The following is a 19,460-nucleotide window of genomic DNA, read 5'->3' on the forward strand; positions in this document are numbered from 1 at the left end:
GTTCAATGCAAAAAAAAAACCCAAGAAAAAAGCACTGCCTTTTCAATTGCACAAGACTTCATCATTTGTCAAATTATTTCACATTGTCCAGGACAGTGTGATGAAAAATTGTATCCCATGCCTGCAAGACAGCAGAAGTATATTCATTGTACTGTTGCACAAGTAATATCTGAATCTTCACACTGAGTTAGCATCATTGCACAACTAAGGACCTATATTTAAAAGATGGCCTCATTTTGTCTATCTAACCTTGCACTGTGTAGTCAGACTTGCATACGCAGTCTGTCAACTATCCACCACAACCACAAGGGATTGAGCTGTTGTTTTCCTGCGGAGAACAACGTACTGAACCCCAAAAGCTTTTGCACGCATAAACAGTCCTGTTTGTGAGCTAAGTGTAGCAAACAAGTGTGCTTGCCTGCACAAAATTGCATGTGAACAAACCTCGCTTGAAGCCCATCTAAAAATCCAGTATAAAATGTCCTCATTCTCTTTTAAAAGACAACATAATTTAAAACAGGAGAAAACAGAATAATAATGTACTTTATTGGAATAAGTAGGTCATCAAAAAATAAATGCGCCTACGTTTATTGGAACGTCTAGTCCTCATAAATGGCTTAATGGATTTTTTTCAAACTTACTGAAGCATTATTCACCTCTGAGCTTAGAACAAGCTTGAGAAATTTCAGCCAAAAAGGTAATTGTTTCAGAAAGTTATAAACCACCAAAGATAGGGGGCTTGCAATAAAAGTGCTGTCTCAACCATAACTACAATAAATACAGCTAATGAATAAATGCGGTCTGGCAAGAACAAATAAAATTTGAAAAGTCTGATGTGGCCTGCACAAAATGCAGGAAGGTAATTGAGTGAGTAAATGTCAAATGAAGGATTATCCTGTCTTCTGAAGAATTTATCTCAGCACAAGATTCAGTGAAGGACCTCAGGACCCAAAAGCAGGATAGCTACATTTTGAAGCGAAGGAAAACCTCTCCTTCTTTATTAACAGCAGTTGTATCCAAAGTCTGCAAGCAATAATGATACATCAAAGATCACATATTACAACAATTCCCTTCACTAGTAATCTCTAGCAGAAACGCTGACAAGACCCTACCTTCTCTCTCTTCCACAACTTCCCATGCTCAAACAGTACCAATCTACCCATTCAAACACCCAGATACTGTCTTTCCAGTGGCAACTCTTTGTGTGACAACCCTATAACTTAACTCCTATCTTAGTCATCTTGGGATGTATTTACATATCTGCAGTATCATTATCTGTACACATCACATCTTTGTGCTCTAGAACTGTACAGACAACAAAATGTACATTTGATAACATGGTAAATAGAAAGACAAGGAAGGTTATAATTACTTGGCTTGGGTACAAAAGAACACAGTTTTTGGAGGGTACACTTTTGCTGTAAGATGCTCAGAAAAACTTCTGGATAATGAAGACTGCCCAGCCATGCCCACTAGACTCAGACAGGCACTGCTTTCTAACAACATTATCATCTTATGACACAGTCACAAGTCCCTGTTTATATGCATGCTGATGCAGTCTCAAAAACCCTTTTGTAGGGTAGAACTATTTTAAATCAGATTCAAATTCCCACGGTAAATAACCAGAAGGTGCATGTTCTCTAGTGCCATCTAGATACCACCAAAATTTTCCTCTACCAATCCTTCTTGAAAAATAAAGTATAGTGCAGAAATCTTGGGAGAAAAGCTAATCTTACGTCACTTTGGTTCAAGATATGTAGACAGAAAATTACAAGAAAAGCTTCAAAACGACCACTGATTCTGCCCTGAAATCCAGCCACGTCCATACTTCAACATGACCTTTTTGGTTCAGCTGTGGAATGTGATACTTCAATTAAAATGTTGTTCTCCACGTCCTAAGGCATCGTTTGAGGAGGATTTGGCAACTGACAGGCATGTTGTTTATTCCTCAGCTGCCTGGATGTTATAAACTTCACCAAAATAAACTAACAAAATCAAACAAATTCCCAATTATGACAAACTATAACAAGTCATTTCACTTGTGAAATAGTAAGTGAAAAGGAATCAGAATTCCCTTTCACAGCTGATATTTATGGCTTTCCAGGTAGTGAAGTCAAGGGAAGATTTGAATGAGGAAGAGATAGGAAGATCCCATCACTGGAGTCCTTGTATCATCTCAATCTTAACAACAAAGATGCTATTAAGGACACTGGACCATCATTTCTTTATACAAGTTCTGCTGAACTTTGTACATTGCAAAAAAAGGAAAGCAAGCGAATAACAAAATAATTCACAATCGCCTTAATGAGTGTTGCAATTGCAAACAGTGCCACAGCTATTTAAATATTAAACCAATAAAGCTTTAGTTCAATCAAGGTCCTCCTCAAATCCTACATCTAAGCAGCCTTTTGCAGGTGTTTTACTAGCTAAAATCCCACAAATTTCTCCTCTTGTAATTCATTCTGCCATACACTTTGTATAGAATACCACTTTCATCTCTCTCTGAAAAACTTTTATTGGGAGTTGCCAGAGAACTGGAGTAACTAACTCTGCCAAAGTCTACGAAGAAATGTAATTCAATCCTTGTGTTGTCACCGTACTTTTTCAATTAAAAGGTTCCCAAAACCTTTTTCTTGCTATTTTTAGGGGTGCTGAATTGCCACTAATCTGACTCAAGGCACACTGAGCTTGGTGGGAATTTCTCTATCAACTCCAATGGGTTTTTATGTGGTTCTTCTGGAAAATATCATTAAATAAAAAAGATATTTATTAAATCATGATATGTTATTTCAACTTCTATCTATTTCTTATAGAATGCTATCTAAAAAACTTCCAAAACACTTCCCAAATTATAAAAATTCCCAAATTCTTACAAAATGTCAAGTGTGTTGAATTCCTCCTTGCGTAACTGCAAGTAGTTCTATTGCTACTTGGCACAGCTGCTTTGCTAGAAAATCTCTGTACTTTTTGCTTGATTCACTAGAGTAAGGGTATCTATAGCTTTGCAATTTGTATATTCAGGTTTGCCTCAGGTTTTTCTTCAGATGTTTTACAATTCAAAAACCCCAAAGAATGAGACCTGTAACTAGGAGTGACATTTCCATTTTATTTGGTTTAAATATCTGTGTTTGAAATTTTAGAATATCAACACCCCTATAGAAAAACTTAACCACACACAGGGATAAAGCTCTTACTTAAATGAATTATCGCAAACAAAGGGCTGGATATTTTGCAAGTATAACTTAGCATGTTTCAACTAAGATCTAAATAATCATACCAATTTTACAACATCTAAAAATGTGGCCAGACATTCTTTTGGCTAGTCAGTATGCTATTTCAACAGCTTGGTATTTTATCATTTCCTTCTTGCTTGATACTTAGAGCCATCTTTTCTCTATCAGTGTCACTAAATGTACCATTTGGAAGCACATAATAGTCAAAACATAACATAAAGGAGAGCCTTTCTCTATGCCTGGACTGGTGACGTAGGTATCTTCTTCTGAGAGGCTGTTTATCAAGCCAAGCTATGCCTACTGTTGAATGGCTGAAGTTCATATTGCAGCTGATTTGTCTGTTCAGTATTTCAGTGTGAACATGAAGCCCACCCAGCCTGCCATCCTTCTCAGCCCTGCTCAGCAAACGTAGCACAATGACAACATTTGTGGTGGTGTGGCTTTCAGTGCAGTGCTCATGCTAGAAGCTTTCTCTATCCTTTACAAAGTCAGTTGAAATTTCCTATTTTTCTAGTTCCCTCTTATTTACGCCCTCTTCTCAATACTTGCGTACTTCTCAATACTTGGAAAGAAGCAGACTGGGGCCATATCACCCCCTCACACGCTTCATACAGGAGAAGCCTAGAGGGTACTCGCAACTCCTCTGGTGGGCGAGCTGGCAAGCCTTGGAGGTGGCAACAAAGATCTTCAGAGAAATTGTTATAATCAGACATAACAGCAGGCAGTGACCAGAATTTTAAAAGGCATCCAGTGCCAAAGGAATGACCCTAACCTGCCAACGTGCTCTTGAAAATACCTTCAGGCAATCAGTGACATCTTTAAACACCTAAATGCTTTTGATAATCTGGCATCCAACAATTAGATCCCTCCATTGCAGAGTCTCTGTAAACAGGAAAAGTGACAACAGCAACAGTAGCCAAATGTAACATATAAAACACTGCTGTAAGGCTGACATTCACCTCTCATCCTGAATATTGAGGTACAGTCCAGAGAGGCTACACTGTCTACCATGCAGCAATGCACTATCTGGTTCTAGGTATCTGATCATCCCTGCATGCTACAGAAATAACTGCAATCTATTCTGTTTCTGTGTGAAGCGAGGGTGTCTGTGAAGCTCCAGACATTATCTGCCCCAGGCAAAATTTGCATTCACTTCAAGGGTTCAGAGGGTATTGTTCATTTACTTTATTAAAGCATTTGTTCCAGTTTCAAAATATAGCAAATCTGAGAATTATGAAACATGCCTAGTCAGTCAGATGTCTGGGTATCACCAACAATCGGGATAGCAGGCCATTTTAAAGCCCTGTTTTATGGGAAAAATCACTGTTCAGAAAATCGTTTCCTTTAGCAAATAATGTTTACAACTCAAAGGATCTAAATAGGTTCTCCACTTCAAAAATAAAAGACAAAGCCTAAAAACGATTAGGTCAGACAAGCAAATGGTTAAAAACAGTTAGAAATCAGGGTTGCTCTCCACTTTAATTTGATTTCGCTCTCTAAAGTACTGGCACAAAGCTCTTCTCTTCCAGGGAGCTAAATACCAGTTATTCCTGAAGCATTATGAGAGTGAAGTAAGGATTCAGGAGAGCTTTCTCCTCTGAACCCCTTTATTTATCTGACCGGGATCAGGTAAAACACTGTCATTAGCACTTGCTCAGCTCCAAAGTCCGGGGTACAGCGTGCCCACTGGCATTTCATGACTCCTGAGGGGGATGACTGTCTGTTGAAGAGCAATGCCAGCCTCCTCCTATTCCCCCGTTCCTGCTGGCACCCTGAGGCAAGCATCTGGGAGTGCGTGCTGCCCCTCTCTGAAGCAGGTGCAAAGAATGGTAGTCAGTGTGTTCGCTCCCCATGAGCCTGCTGCAGGCAGACAGAAAAGCCTGGAAATCCCTCCAGTAACCCTCCCGGGGGAGAATGAGAATTTAGCCAAGTGCACTTAAGACCAAAATTGTTGCAGAAAGGAGACACATACACTTGTTAAAATCTGTCTGTAACATTCCCTCCCATCCTCCCCTTACTATGGACCAGTCTGGATTTCTAAAGAGTATAATTATGTCTTGCACAATGATTATGAGCTTTGGGAGCTCTCAGAGAAAATTTCCTCACTGCACATGTGGCCATTGGCTGACATACCAAACACATATCACTCCATTTTTTTAAAACTTTTTTTTTTTAAACTCTGCATTTTGCTGGGAGAGAGGCCAAAGAGAAAAGACAGACGCGCAAGCCCAGGGCCAGGTTCTGCACTGTGCTGGTGTGTCCTGAGGGCCAAAGGGAAGAGCTGTAAGAATGACCTTTGTTTGCTAACGTTCCCATTCCTCTGCCTGCCTTCCTACTACCAACAGCGGGACGTCTAATCTATCTGTACATCACCAACAGATCCTTTACCAAGAATGTACTGACACATTCTTGATTTGCCCCTCTTATTTTATGTTTTCCCTTAAAAGACATACAAAATAGATTTTGTCTTCTCTAAAGCAGATGCTCAGAATTTACTGTATGCCCATGCAGTGACGTCAAGGTTTACAATCATTGTCAAGCTACCTGGTAGCTTTAAAAAAACCCCACTGACTGGCAAAATGCTAACAGCAAAAATTACTGTAATACACTATCCTCCCTTCTAAACGGATCACTGATGGGCTGGACATCAACTTTGTCAATGGGAGATGCCTTTGTACTGAGTACAATTAATGTTTTTATTACAAAAATCTTTCCTGAATGAGACGACACATTGTCCACTCATGTGAAAATAGCACCACTATATATCACAAATGATCCAGCCAGTCGAGAATAAAAGAAATTATTTCACCTGCATGCTGTGAAAATTTCAAGGCACCTGCACTTGGTAAAATGGAAGGTATGTAAGAATAGCGTCAGTCAGCTTGTATGCCTGAGGGTAATGGACATCATCCTTTTTCCCATCCCAGTCACCATCTTTTCCATTTCCAAAGCGCCTCCAAAGATGAAAATGAACTTGACAATCATTCTGCAAGGCAAACTGATCCTGATTCTTCCAGTCACTTTGTAATTCACTGCAGATGGTGAGAGTGAGATGTTTACTGGCTGGCAGGTAATGAGCCTCGTTGTAGGTAATAGTGATGGACGGGCAATCTTGCCTGCTGACAAGGAGGCAACTCAACATGGGCACACGGCATTCATCCATGACTTCATGTAAAAGGATAGCTGTGACAACGTACACAAGTTATAAACTACCCTCCTCTGTTAATGTCAGCATGCAGCCATACTTAAGCCTTTCCAGTTCACATTTAAGTAGCGTAGAATTGATCCTGATTGTCCATGAAAGTAGAACAGTCTGATTTGTGACCTAATGTTTACTCTTCTGTAAGAAGAAACTTGATCTGTTTAAACATCTAGATATTCCCTCTTCCCAGGTAATGCCATTCATCACAGCTGTCAGTGCTTCTTTAAAAGAGAAATGACCCTCAGGCATAGTATAAAACTCTGTGGAAGAACTATGTACACCTTTGCCAAAAGAAGAAATAGCTCCTTTTTTTCACTGGGCTTGTATACACGTCGTGAAAGGCCTACAGTCACTGAATTATAAGTCAGTATTTCCATTTCCATCCCCGCCCCCATATGAAGGAACTCGTATTAAGAGACCTACACACTGTCCTGATTTTTTTATCTCAGACATAAGGGTAGTGGATTTGGACAAGCTCAGCCATTTGATGAGATATACTTAAGCAGCTGGTTCCGAGGGAAAATCAGAGTAATTCAGAAACGCAACAGAAGATAACAGGAAAGCCCTAACTCCATTTCTCCTCTCCTCATAACTTTATGAAGCAAAAATAAAAAATCATACACTCAACCAAATACCACTGATGTCTTTTGTTTCACCAGAATATATTTCTCTTCAAGAAGGAGGGTATGGCTAAAATTCATAAAATATGCATTTAAAAAATGTATTTATTCATATACATATATGTAAATATACACACATTTAAACATGGATATTGTTATTCCACAGATACACAACACTTGGTCTTAGTTTTCCTACTCTGAATCAAATCTCCTTTCCCTCCTTCCCTGGTGAAATGTGATCATTTGTACTGTACCTGGGCTTCAAGACTTGATAAACGATCCCAGTGCTATGAAAGTTTCATCCAAAACCTGTCTCTTCATAGATTTGCTCCAGATATTCTTTCTACTTTAAAGACTCATGTGATCATCGCTTTGATCCTTTCTCCCTCAGCTCTATTAAGGGCACCATCTCTTCAGGGCTTGCAGCTTATAAAAAGACCACCATATTTTGATATGCCTTTGATGTTGTCTTCCAAAGTATCTTTGATTTTTAAGTTCTGTTCAACTCTTTCACCATTAACCTTGATTTCACTTAGGAATTAATAGATCTATAGTTTTATTGGAAGGCTAATTTAGAAATTCTGCTTTCTCTGGCACTATTTTTCCCCTTTCAGCTGGAAAGGTAGGTGAAACAGTACAAAAAACTGACCAGTGTTTGCAAAAAAATGAAACTATAGATAAGCTAATACCTTTCCTGAGTTTTGAGTTGTGCTTATTGCACAACTTTCTTACTGAATCATTAAGCTGCCAGCAAATGAAGTGGTTCTGCAGGATGATAATGAGCTACACGGATCTTCCACAAGGCCACTGGTGACTGAGAGCTGTTACTAATGGATGACTTCTCAGTAGGACTGTGGTCTCAGTCCTGTCCTTGAAGACTAAGTCTCCCCCACATATGACACTTGCATTCCCCCTTCCTTTAACACTCAGCAAAGAGGCTGAACCTGAAAAGGCCAAAGGAACTACATTGTTTGAAGTAAACTAAACAGAGCAGAAAAACACTTACTCAAGAGGAGAAACTGGCACTGTCTTTCAAGTCTCTTTAGTAGATATTTTCAATTTTTAGCTTACGATATTTGAGATTTATTCCCCCTCCTCAGGCACTACTAAGTGTGACTGAAGATTCATCTTCACTGGTATAAAGAGACAGATGAAGGCTAAAACCAGGTCAGCCATATACGTGCACACACACCCCACAGGATTTATTTATACACCCTAACTACGTTCAGGTGACATTCAGATACATTTCAGGTTCTTGGGAAAAAAAAAAAGCTCCATCTATGAAAGCTGTATCTCAGTGTGCCTTTCCTGTATTTAAAATTATCCTGCTTTTCCCCCACGACACTGTTTATTTCCTATTCTTTAGAGGAACAACTTAGAAGACCTTATCCCCTCTCCTCACTTAAATGAAACTACTACTAATGGAGACGAACACACTTAGTCCTTGCAGCAACTGGCATGTGCCTACCCATCCTTTTCAGTATCTGCACAGGGCCATCACTGCAGCCTGTTGCCCTTGCTAAGGCACAGCCAGCACAGTTCAAGGATTCCTTCCCAACAGCACTTGTAATGCTACCACAATTACCATTCTGGGCTAACACTCTAACACCTAACCCTTGGGACACTCGGAGGTTCTGATAAGACACCGCGATGAGAGAATCCAAATGCAGCTCATCAGATACGTGCCCTTTCCAATGATCCTTCCTATCACTCACCGCACTCGCTATCTAAAACATCTTCGGCAGAGAAGCACAGGCTGGGCGCTACATGACCGGTTCACAGCATTTCTCACCCTCCACCTCTTAAGTGCCCAGTCTAACGTCGTAGCCTGAGGGTTCCACCTGGGGCAATCTGCGTAGCCCCATGGCCAGGCACAGTTCCTACTGTATCACGCCTTTCACAGAATCTTAGCCCCGCTGGAAAGCATTCAGCATTGAGAGGACCCGTCTTTATGCTGATAACACTAAAATATAAAATAATGCCAACAGCTGGTGCTACAAATGGCTTTTAAAAACGATGTTCATTCACTAAAATTCCTCTTGCTACTTTTGACATGAAACACGCAGTCTCTAATTATTCTGATCAAGACGGTGAAATACAAAAACAAACTTTAATTGTGTTTAACAGATATTTAATCAGGACTCACTGAACTACAGATTAAAGCTGAAATTCATAAACCATAATTACCCAATTGTCGCAAGCTTTTTGGTCCACATTCTGCTTCCGTCTGGGCGTCTGGCACTTTGCCCCGAATTTCTTTTAGTGTCTTCTCAGTTTCATTGCTGTTCATGTTTTCCAGCAGAGATTTAGCACAGATTATAAAATATCTGTTCTTGGCAACTTTATTAGTTGTTTTTTCTTACAAAGATTATATCCCACCTATCCCCATCCTGGGGCTGAATGAACAGGCATACGCCGTGGGTTATTTCTTGTCACAAGCTACCCTTTCCTCCTGCCAGGGTCCATGGTATCCACCTGTCCTACTCAGGTTCTGATTCCCTGACCATTGCCGTGCTACCAGAGCATCATCCAGGTATTGCTTTGAGTATGCCATCTGACGTACCTACCATGAATCATTCTTTCCTTTCTCCAGAGACAGAAGTGGGTGCAATATGGTTTCCTGTTTTGGTAGGGGCTTTTTTATGTGCTTGATGCCCTGTATTTATATTCAAGAAGACATGATGAAAGAAATACACTTCCCATGGGAAGCAGAGAGTAGTGAGGTATACGCTAACCACCAGTTCCTCAGGGAATTAAATGCATGGGCTCATACTGCCTCCTGAGAAAACTACAGATTGTTCTTTAGCACGGAGAGACTGACTGTGCCAGAGAAGCATGGCTGTTGACAGCAGTTTTCTGTGGACCTCCATACACTGTGTGCAGGTTATGTGGGTACTCTGAAGGCAACGATTTCATTTAACATATATGGGAAAGTGGTATTGACATCCAGTATTTTCACAGTGATTCGTGCTCCCAAGTACGCACAATCCAGTGTTCTCTTCTAGGTAGAGTTTTCTAAGTCCTGAAGTTCTCATGCCTAGCTACGCTACATTGTACTCCAGCAGAAAACGCGTGAACCTCAAAGGTGAAAGCACTGTCCATTAGGATGAGATAGATAATACAGGAGAGGTTAGAAAACGGTACTCCAAGAGGCTTTGTGAGACCTTATCTTTTGCTCCACAAAGATGTCTAAACTACAAATCAAGTGCCTTTGACACAACTTTCCTTTGTATTTTCACTGTGGACTTCCAGGATTTAGGGAGGAGTAAGTGGAAGAAATGCTATTCAAAAATTTCAGGGAACTGACAGCCAGAAGGTAAAACTAGGAATACAGAAGCTCTGTTTTGCTGCCATTGTACAGCATTAGAGGCGGGTCCTGCACAAGGACAACACTGAACTTGCTGGGAACGGATGGGAATTTAGTTACATCTTGCTTATTTGCATAAGTGACCTTTCCACAAAAGTGCTCACATTGCCTTGAAAATTCAAGGCTCTTCAAACTCCTCCTGTTGGAAGATTATTCCTTGAAAAAACATCCTTCAAAGTCTCCACTGCAGAACCTCCCTCACCAAGAATCATTCTCAGGACTTTGCAAGGGAAGGTTACGATGTGGCCTTTCAGTCGCAGGAAAGGCAGCTTACCAAACTGCAGGTCAAGCCGGTGAACAGCAAAGACACTTCACCCTATCAGAACGGTGAAGTAGGTTCCCATGCTGGCAGCGGGCCCGCACAGCCAGCCTGCTCCGTTGTAGGGAAACACGGAACTCCTGTCAGCCTCAACCCCTCTTAAATTCAGGGCACAAGACAGGGTGGGGGGAGATATGGCAAGGATGACACTGTGGCAGCATGGGATCTCAGCTCTCTGTTGAAGATACAAAAAAGAGCGAGCTTGATTAAAAAATGGGATGGCCTTCCATGCGTACCTGCTATTGCTTTTTCTCTTAGGAGCTGGAGTGTTCCTGAAGAACTCTGAGTCTGGGTGCAGATATATAGAACTACATACTGAAGTTCTGCCAGAAGTATTTGTCCTTCATGGTCATTCATAAAGTTCAAACAATTTCCCTTATTATCCTGACAAGAAGTATGAGAATACAAGCTAAACCTTTACCTATTTCCTTGGACCTGTTCTCAGCTAACGTGCAAAACATACATGCATTTTTTCTGCATCTTTCAGACATTTTTCATCATCAAAACCAGTATTTCGCACATTTATTTCTATCATGGTCATTTTGCCCTATCTCCACTTCCACTTCTGTTGAAGAGCCAGGCAGTTCTATTCCCACTCAGTCACATACCTTCCTCATCAGCTCCTTTAGAGCAAGTCTTAAAGAAGCAGTAGTGTACCACCTTAGCAGTCACTGCTGCATGTAGATCAAACTGCTTGTTTGTTTGCTTGTTTGCTTTTGAAACCTTCTCTGAAGCTTTCATGACTTGACTGATGTGAAGGTCTCTGCAAGAATCCGTATCTCTCATTTCACAGCAGTCAGATACCAGACTGGGAAGACAGAGAGACAAGGAGAAATATGCTATTTCTTCTGTTTCCCTGTTTGTTTTCCTACATAAGAGAGGTTTGATTCTTTCTGTCAGCCACACAGTCTGAAGTCCAGTCACAGTTAGGTCTTTGCATCCTACGCAGAAGTCTCACGAGAGCACATGCTATAGAATAGAGGATGGCTTGCCGTACAAGGCAAGCCTGATTTTTCACAAACAAATTGTTTTCCAGTTTGGCACAATTGTTTGTCCAAGTGTTTCAAGCTCCGTATTTAAACAGCGATAAAGAAATTGCTATCCAGTGTTAGTGTCATTCTTCATTCAGACTGTTCTTCTGAAAACAGCCTACAGCCTTTGAGATGTGAAATGTATCGTTTTAATGTAGTCAAGGTCCCTGCTTGCTACATTGCTAAATCTATTTAGCAGATTCTTCTTGGTATAATCTGTCCCCAGACCTGAGGAAGCTCAGTGATTTTAAGTGTTTTAAGCTAATGATAATGGTTAGTGCTGAGAACAGATGTACCTGGCTGTGGTGTGATCTATTCTATTAGGCTGTTAGGAGCTGTGTATTCATATTGACTTACCATTTTACGTCTATTTTCAAGGTGTGACGGCTGCATGGGGTGTAGTCTGTTTTTTCCCCTGATATATGATGTAGTATCATATCTGTGTTTTTTGATACATGGTGACTGTGTAGAGAAAGAGATGGAGAACATCTGCATGTTTATTTTCCTGCCTTCCCAAGATTTTGTACGTCTATTCTTGCTGTCCACTGGGAAGATTATGGGAAGCAGTGATGTATACCTGTATTCATACTAGACCATAACCCAGGAAACAGTTGCACAGATTAGATGTGCATGCAGAGTTTGATGACTATGCTAGGTATTGTAGAAGTTTACTTTACCTGGTGTGAAGGCATTATGCATGAGTGAATTCCCTATAATTGGGGGCGGCACTGATAACATGCTAAGTGGAAGCTGTTTTACTGTTCTTCTCTATCCATAACAGAACAGAGTGTAAAACTCTTCAGTCATATCAATAAATGGTGCTTCACTTCCCTTCAGCACAATGAAGTGAAATTTCCGCTGAGAATTATTTTCCTGATCATATTGCAGGCTTGGTCTTGCCATTCACAAACATCTGCTATTCCCACCCTCTGGGGACAATACGCTATTTGGGCTGTGCTGTAGAGGAGGTCTTGTATCTTAAGGCCTCACCTCAGTCCTCCAACACATAAGCAAATCCTTCCTACTTACATGGACTGTAACACTGACGTCCTGCCAGTAGGAGTTACAGAATTAAGTTCTTGCAGAACAAATGCAACCTTAACTGGTCCACGTTACTGCAGTGCAACAGGAGACGTGCCTACTGAAAATGAATGCAGCCTCCTTAAACAAATCTCACGCATGGAACCTCTTCCCTGTGAGAATTCAAAAAGCAGACGCAAATCAAAAACCACGTGGGGCTCTAGCAGAGACATCATCTTCACCCTGACTAAATGAATGGAACTTATAAAGGGAAGATCCAACAAGGTTAAAATCCAATACCATTTAAACAACTATAATCATGGACAAGCTGAGAGATATGCAAACACAAGACAAGACACTAGATCTCAACAGAGACGTGTAAATTACTATCCTGATCGAGAAAGATTAATTGAAGGTGTCACAGTGCAGCTCTGGGCCAGCACACCACCAGTTCAAGTTCTGAATCATACTTTGAGCATGGAACTCAGTTCATGTGCTACAAGGCAGTGCAGTGATGTGCTGCAATGCTAGAAACAAGAGGTTAAAAGGTTAAATTCAGGAGCCTCTTTTTCTCTGATGGTTTGGCCAACTTGACTAAAGCAGAGCCCAACTCAATGATAGGCACTAATAGCTTCAGGTCTCTTAATCAAAGAATGACGCCAGCATCATAAATTTAATTTTCATTTCAACACAAAGAAAATACAACTCAGATTTATACATTCTCTCCATTCCCTAAACGATGTTCTGGGCACCTTGTCTCTTTGAAAATGGAAATGCATTCTTATGAAAACACTACAGGTTAAATACCTAGGACATTGCTTCATAAAGCAGATAATTTTGCTATGAAAAGAAAGAATATATAAATTCTTATCTATTTCTGACCTTTGCGGTTCTGCCTATACATGAATTTATCATTTTTTTCTCCTGTTACCCCATTTCCTTCCAAAGTCCATCTACCACAGAAGGCAATTTGCCCTCCATAGCCCCTCAGAACATGTGCTATAAACATCCTTACCTTTTCCCAAATCCTTCTTTCCCGTGTCAGGATTTTATACAGATGCATAGGGAAAAAGGCCTGGTATCTGACATTTAATAAGAATCTCAAAGAGAATATACACGAAGTGCATTAAGATTTTCTCCCTGGTACTCAGAAGGGAGTGAAGGCTGTTTGCCCACTGCTAGGAGATTGGTCTGTATCTGAAGCTGGGGTCTCTGTTTCTGCAGCTGGTACAGCCATTTCTCTCTTACATTTTACATTCCAGCTAATAAGGTTCATTTTTTAGCCTGGGAAGAAACCATCTTTGTTGGAAATTATGCTGGGGGAATCAGGTATTCCTCAATAAAAAAACAATTTAAGTGGCAGTAATCTGGGATCTTACACATTGGGACATGATATTGTACCAGCTGTACTTGGCTCACATTTTTAAGCCATGTTTCTCAGCTATGATGTTGAGAAATTTCTATGGCTTTGGTTTTAAATGCAAATTGCTGTTGATAGAATTTAAACTAAAGTTCATGAGGCAAAATACAATACAAGAAGCTCTAAAAATGCTTCCTTACCTTACATCACTAGTGATCCTACTCATCTCCCATTTGTTATTGTTATGTATACACGTTATCTATATGTACTACACTGTGGGTCTTGGCAAGATGCAGCCTGGACTCAGCTAATGGTGCTTTTTAAACTTCAAGTAATAATAGTGACAAGAAGTATCATCTGGAAATTGCAAAATTCATGACCATAACCTCCCAGACTAGGCAAGGAGAATAGCGGATTCCAAAATGATTCAAGCATTTATACAGATATTGAGAACATACGAGAAAACCCCCTCAAGTTTCCAACAGAAATCAACCACTTGGGTCATTCTGGCATTGATCATTGCTGGGCTGCTTGCTCTTCTCTCTGACGTATATATCATAAGCTGCTGTGAAGGACAGGGCGTAAGGCTGGGGAAGGGGCACAGAGCTGATGGCCAGCAGTAGCAATACGACTCAGCGTGAGCACACCACTGCTCTCCTTCACACAGCCGCTGAAGCAGTGGTCTTTGTCTGGCCAACACCGGTCTCCTCCACCCCTGCCGCTGCCTGCGCCCTGTGGCACCTCCTGCCACACAGGCACAGCAAGACCACCCCTGGGCCAGGGGCGGCCCAGGGCCATTTGGGGTAGGACAGCAGCTAAGGGGACGTGTGGGGGCAGTGGGAGAGGAGCAGGCAAGGAGGTGAGGGGCCTGCCGAATGACAAGAGGCCTCAAGGTAAAATCAAAAGACACACAGAGGCACTCTGCTACACCTCCCGGCACAGAGTCCCGCAATGGCAGCAGTTTCACCAGCGTAGACAGGCAGAGGACTGAGACCCTTCTCACCCCAACGACCACAGCCCGCAGGGGAGGAGTGATGAGCACGAGGTGCAACAAGGGTGACAGAAGAGACACGAGACAGACAGATGTTTTCTACCCCAAAGTCTCTAACGTCAGAGAGGGCAAATATTTCTTACATCATTAGACAAGAGTTCTTACCAGCAGGCAATGAGGCCAGAACTGCTCTCACACCGACAGGGGCAAGCAGCAAAGCTGGCATCACAGCCAGCTGAATCAGGACCTGGTCACGAACGACAAAGAAGCACTGTGTGGCACGTAAGGTGTACCACAGCTTGCAAGATACCTGAATGCCTGCCTTTTTCCCCTTTGGGAAGTACTTGTGCCAGCTACCACACCGATGGCAACTCATGGCCCAGAACTAAACTGAACCGGACCGACCCCAGGGAAGGGTGCAGGGGCCTGGGGAAGATGGTGATACACCCGCAGTGTAGGACGGGGAGGATGATGCTATTCCGTTAAGCAAACAATAATCATTTCTGTAACCAGAGAGGAAACGGGAAGATGGCAAAAAACCTATTTTGACATGACACACAGAGGAAAGCATTCATTAATTTCTAGTAAAAGCCTTTATTCTTGTAGCAATCTTTATAAACTGACCAGAGGAATCACTTGTAATTTGCTTGTCAAGCCTACACTTCTGAAGAAACTTCTCATGAGGGAGGGGAAAAATCCCTAATTATTAAAAACAACCCCAGGCTGTGCCTTCAGGTTTTGGTCTGAATCCAGTACCCGCAACAGAAACCTTTCAACAGAAGGCAGCAAGGACTTCTCAGGGAAAAGCTACAGGATTAGGCCACACGTTCCCAGTAAAAACTGGCCTTTTTTCCCCCTCCTCCCAATCTCATTATTCCCAAAAGATACAAAGAAAATACAAGATTGTTGGGATTTCTGTAAGAAGATTTGGCAGGTTTTTCATATTTGTTTAGACTGTAAGATATAATTTGAATTTGGGGCTTGTCTCTCTCTCTCTCACTAAGAAGAAGAATGAGTTATTTGTTCTCTGAATAAGTATTTGTTATTAGTGGATCAGACATGGATAAGGTATATTATTACAACCATGTTTGTTAGGTATGATTTACATTGTTTGCTGCATATCATCTTAGGCTGTCTTTAATTTTGTTATACTTTAGGGGTTTTTTGTTTGGTTTTATGCATTTAGTCACAGTTGGTTGTGTTTTGAACTTTGAAAAAAATTAATACAAAGGAAATTAAAAAAAGAAAAAGAAAATATTTTCAAAATGATGTGGAAATCAAATCTATCCCTCAGTAATTTGATTTGTAGGAAATGGAGAGCAAAGCATTACAAAGCATTACAAACAGAATGCCTTGAAGTGCATCATAATTACTTACATGTGCAAATACGCTGTCTAGGTTTAGGCATTCAGTTAATAATAGTCATAATAATTCTATGCCCTTACACAGAGTCTTTCATCCATGCTTCTCCAGGTATGCGTAAGCAATCATTAACTAATGCTTGGGTACCCGTGAGTACTCTGCTGCTCGTAAGGATGGAGAAATAGGGACAAAAGCTCTCCAAGGTCAAGGACAAATTATGACTTGGTGTCAAGGTAGGAGAGAACTGCTGATGACGGTTTTCTAACTACAGGCGGATCACAGATGCAGAAGTTTGCAGCTGATCCTACATTTCTACAGCTTAATGGCTCTGTAAGAATGAAGGAGTGCAACAGATGTGCATCTTAGACCTTCTGTTCCACAAAGTTTAAAGGCTGAAAATTGACATAAATCAGATCCATGGCTAATCTTTGGTGGAACTCTGGTATATACAAAAATATACCAATATTTTGTATCAAAGCACACTGACTGACAAATTTGCCTTGTTTGGAACTCTTTACCAGTCGAAGGAATCTGGAAAAAGGTACCCTATAAAGTTAATTTGTTACAGAAAGTCCCAAATACCAATTTCATGCATGTAGATTATTCTCACATTGATCTCTTAAGTTTTAAGTACCTGAAACTCATAACAAAACTCTGAGCGTGCCATATTACCCAAAAGTTTTTCCACAATTCCTGCCAGGGAAGAAATGCTGGATTTTATACTCTTCTACTGTTTATTTCCATGCCACTTCCTAACTGCATACCTGCATTGCTCTCTCTCCCAAGCCACGAGAGGAACCCATGGTTTCTGCAGTCCAGCCCTTTGCTCCTTGCTAGCCAAAACTCCATCCTTAATTTACTGGAATATATGTTTTCATGCTTCACTAGATGACCAAAACCCAAGACTGCCAAATTATTTTTGCTGTTTCATTTAGCCATGCAATGATGCCAATGCTTTAAACTACTACCTGCTGAAATAGCAATAAGCGCTGCACTACAGTTACTGACCCACGCAGGTATACAACTGCCTGTTCGAAGGATTTGACATTAACACATCCCATTTTCGGTTAGCCTACATTTCTGTGCTCCATGAAGCTGTGACGAGAAAGCATTTCTCCATACATTTCCATTACCTGTTATGCTTTACACTAATAAAAACACTGGATATTATTTATTTGTCCAGCTGACTGACAAAGCCAGGCATCAAAGCTTCATTCTGGTGTCACATACTTCAACACTCTAATCTTTCAGAACTTGTAAAGCAATATCTTACGGCGCTTTGTGGGCTGTGAGATCACCCTGACAAACTGTGATAATGTTGGCAATCTCCGGATGGGTGTTCATTTGCAATCTTACTACAGAGGAATTGCTACGTTTCCAAATTCAAGGCCTTGACATAATCTGTCTCCACAAAGCTATCAGGGTCTGTCATAAGGCTGTCTGTGACCCAGGGATTTTATGGGGTTAATAGCTATCCCCAGTGCAACTTCATCGTAAGCAGTGGAATTACCTAGAGTATGACTTTATCTATTTGCTTTCTTTCTCTTAATTCAAAATACTTCTTTTTGTTTGTTTGTGTGTTTGTTTTTAATGCAAACAGCACCTCATAATAACATCTGAGTCAGGTGGGGGAGATTCCTCCTCCAAATCATGACCAGTTTCTTACAGTTCATGCCAAACCCTCTGCTCCCCTCATCACACTTAGCGACTGAGAAACAATGCAAGTGTCAGGTCAAGCTACAAAGCTATTGCCATCATCTCTTCCCTTCCGTATGCTCCCAGTACTGGCAGTCTCTGGGCTGCAGTCCACAGGATATCCACAATTATGGCCCAGATTGAGGGAGGGGTAGAAAAACGATGGTACTCTGCCAAGTATGTCAGAACCTGAACTTGATCCATTTTAAAATTGAAGCTGAGGACTGTGCACTGCATTCTCTATAATCCATCTAAAGAAAGGAAAATAACTTACCATCTCCAAAAAAAAAAAAGTCAGAGTTAGTGCAGACCTAACATAAATAACTATTTTATATTTACCTCTGAACCTTATCTTTAACTAAAGAAATATGCCGTCTTGATGTAGAAGGAAGATTTTTAAATGCCATAAGACTGTTAAGCACCGCAAGAAAAAGTGAGACAAAGAGAGAGTCAGGCTTCATCATATTTATGAGGGCCACAAAACTGCTAGTGAAGTAATTTAATTTTGAAATTACTTAGGAGTCCTTTAGAAAAGCCAGGAACACAGGATGGAAATAGAAAACTAAAAAAAGTGCATCTAGTGTTTCAAAATAAGTTCCCTGCACAACACCCTTTCCCTGCTATCATCCCCTTAGGCAAATTCACCAGCTCGGCAGTTCCTCACAGTTAACAAAAGATCCTCCCCAAATCCTCCTCAGGGTGTGGGTGAGATGCTGGGACCTGGCCACGGTCGGGTCAAAAAGCTTGTGCCAAGGTGCAGGCACTCCACGTCAGCGCAGCACTGGAGCACAAGCTTAACTTTAAGCACTAGCTTGGATATTCTGCTGAACTAATGCTGGGATGTTTTGCTACACTCAGTACATTTTTACAGAAGTTCCCGTCCTTGGATTATTCCATCTAATCAAAACAGAAATTGTTAAAGATGCACTGTACTTTGTTTTATCACCATTTAAGCTATTTTCTGCATTTCATTCCTTATGGAAAAGGAAACTCAGTGTCACTATCCAACCTCATGAATAAGCACCTAGCTGCAACGTTACTGGAAAATTTTTGAATCCAAATAAATTCCAAACTTGTATTTTGGCCCGAAATTACAGCAAACTTGCTCCCACTCTCTTTGTTAGTAAAACACCTACTGCTTTTACCAGGAGCAGCAATTATCCCTCGTGCCTCTTTAATCCTTCAGAAGAGCGTGTGCAGCCTTGGAAGCCCAAGGTAAACATTTTACTGTGTGTATTATCCTACTGAACTCACTAGGTT

General features: G+C 41.0%; 1 long non-coding RNA gene across 1 annotated transcript in view; it reads right to left on the bottom strand.

The window, feature by feature from the left end:
• Positions 1-19,460, bottom strand: part of LOC127015658 (uncharacterized) — a 245,271-nt gene that overhangs the window by 24,622 nt on the left and 201,189 nt on the right. The window lies entirely within an intron of this gene.

The sequence above is a fragment of the Gymnogyps californianus genome, chromosome 1 (assembly GCF_018139145.2).
Source record: "Gymnogyps californianus isolate 813 chromosome 1, ASM1813914v2, whole genome shotgun sequence".
NCBI classification, from domain to species: domain Eukaryota; kingdom Metazoa; phylum Chordata; class Aves; order Accipitriformes; family Cathartidae; genus Gymnogyps; species Gymnogyps californianus.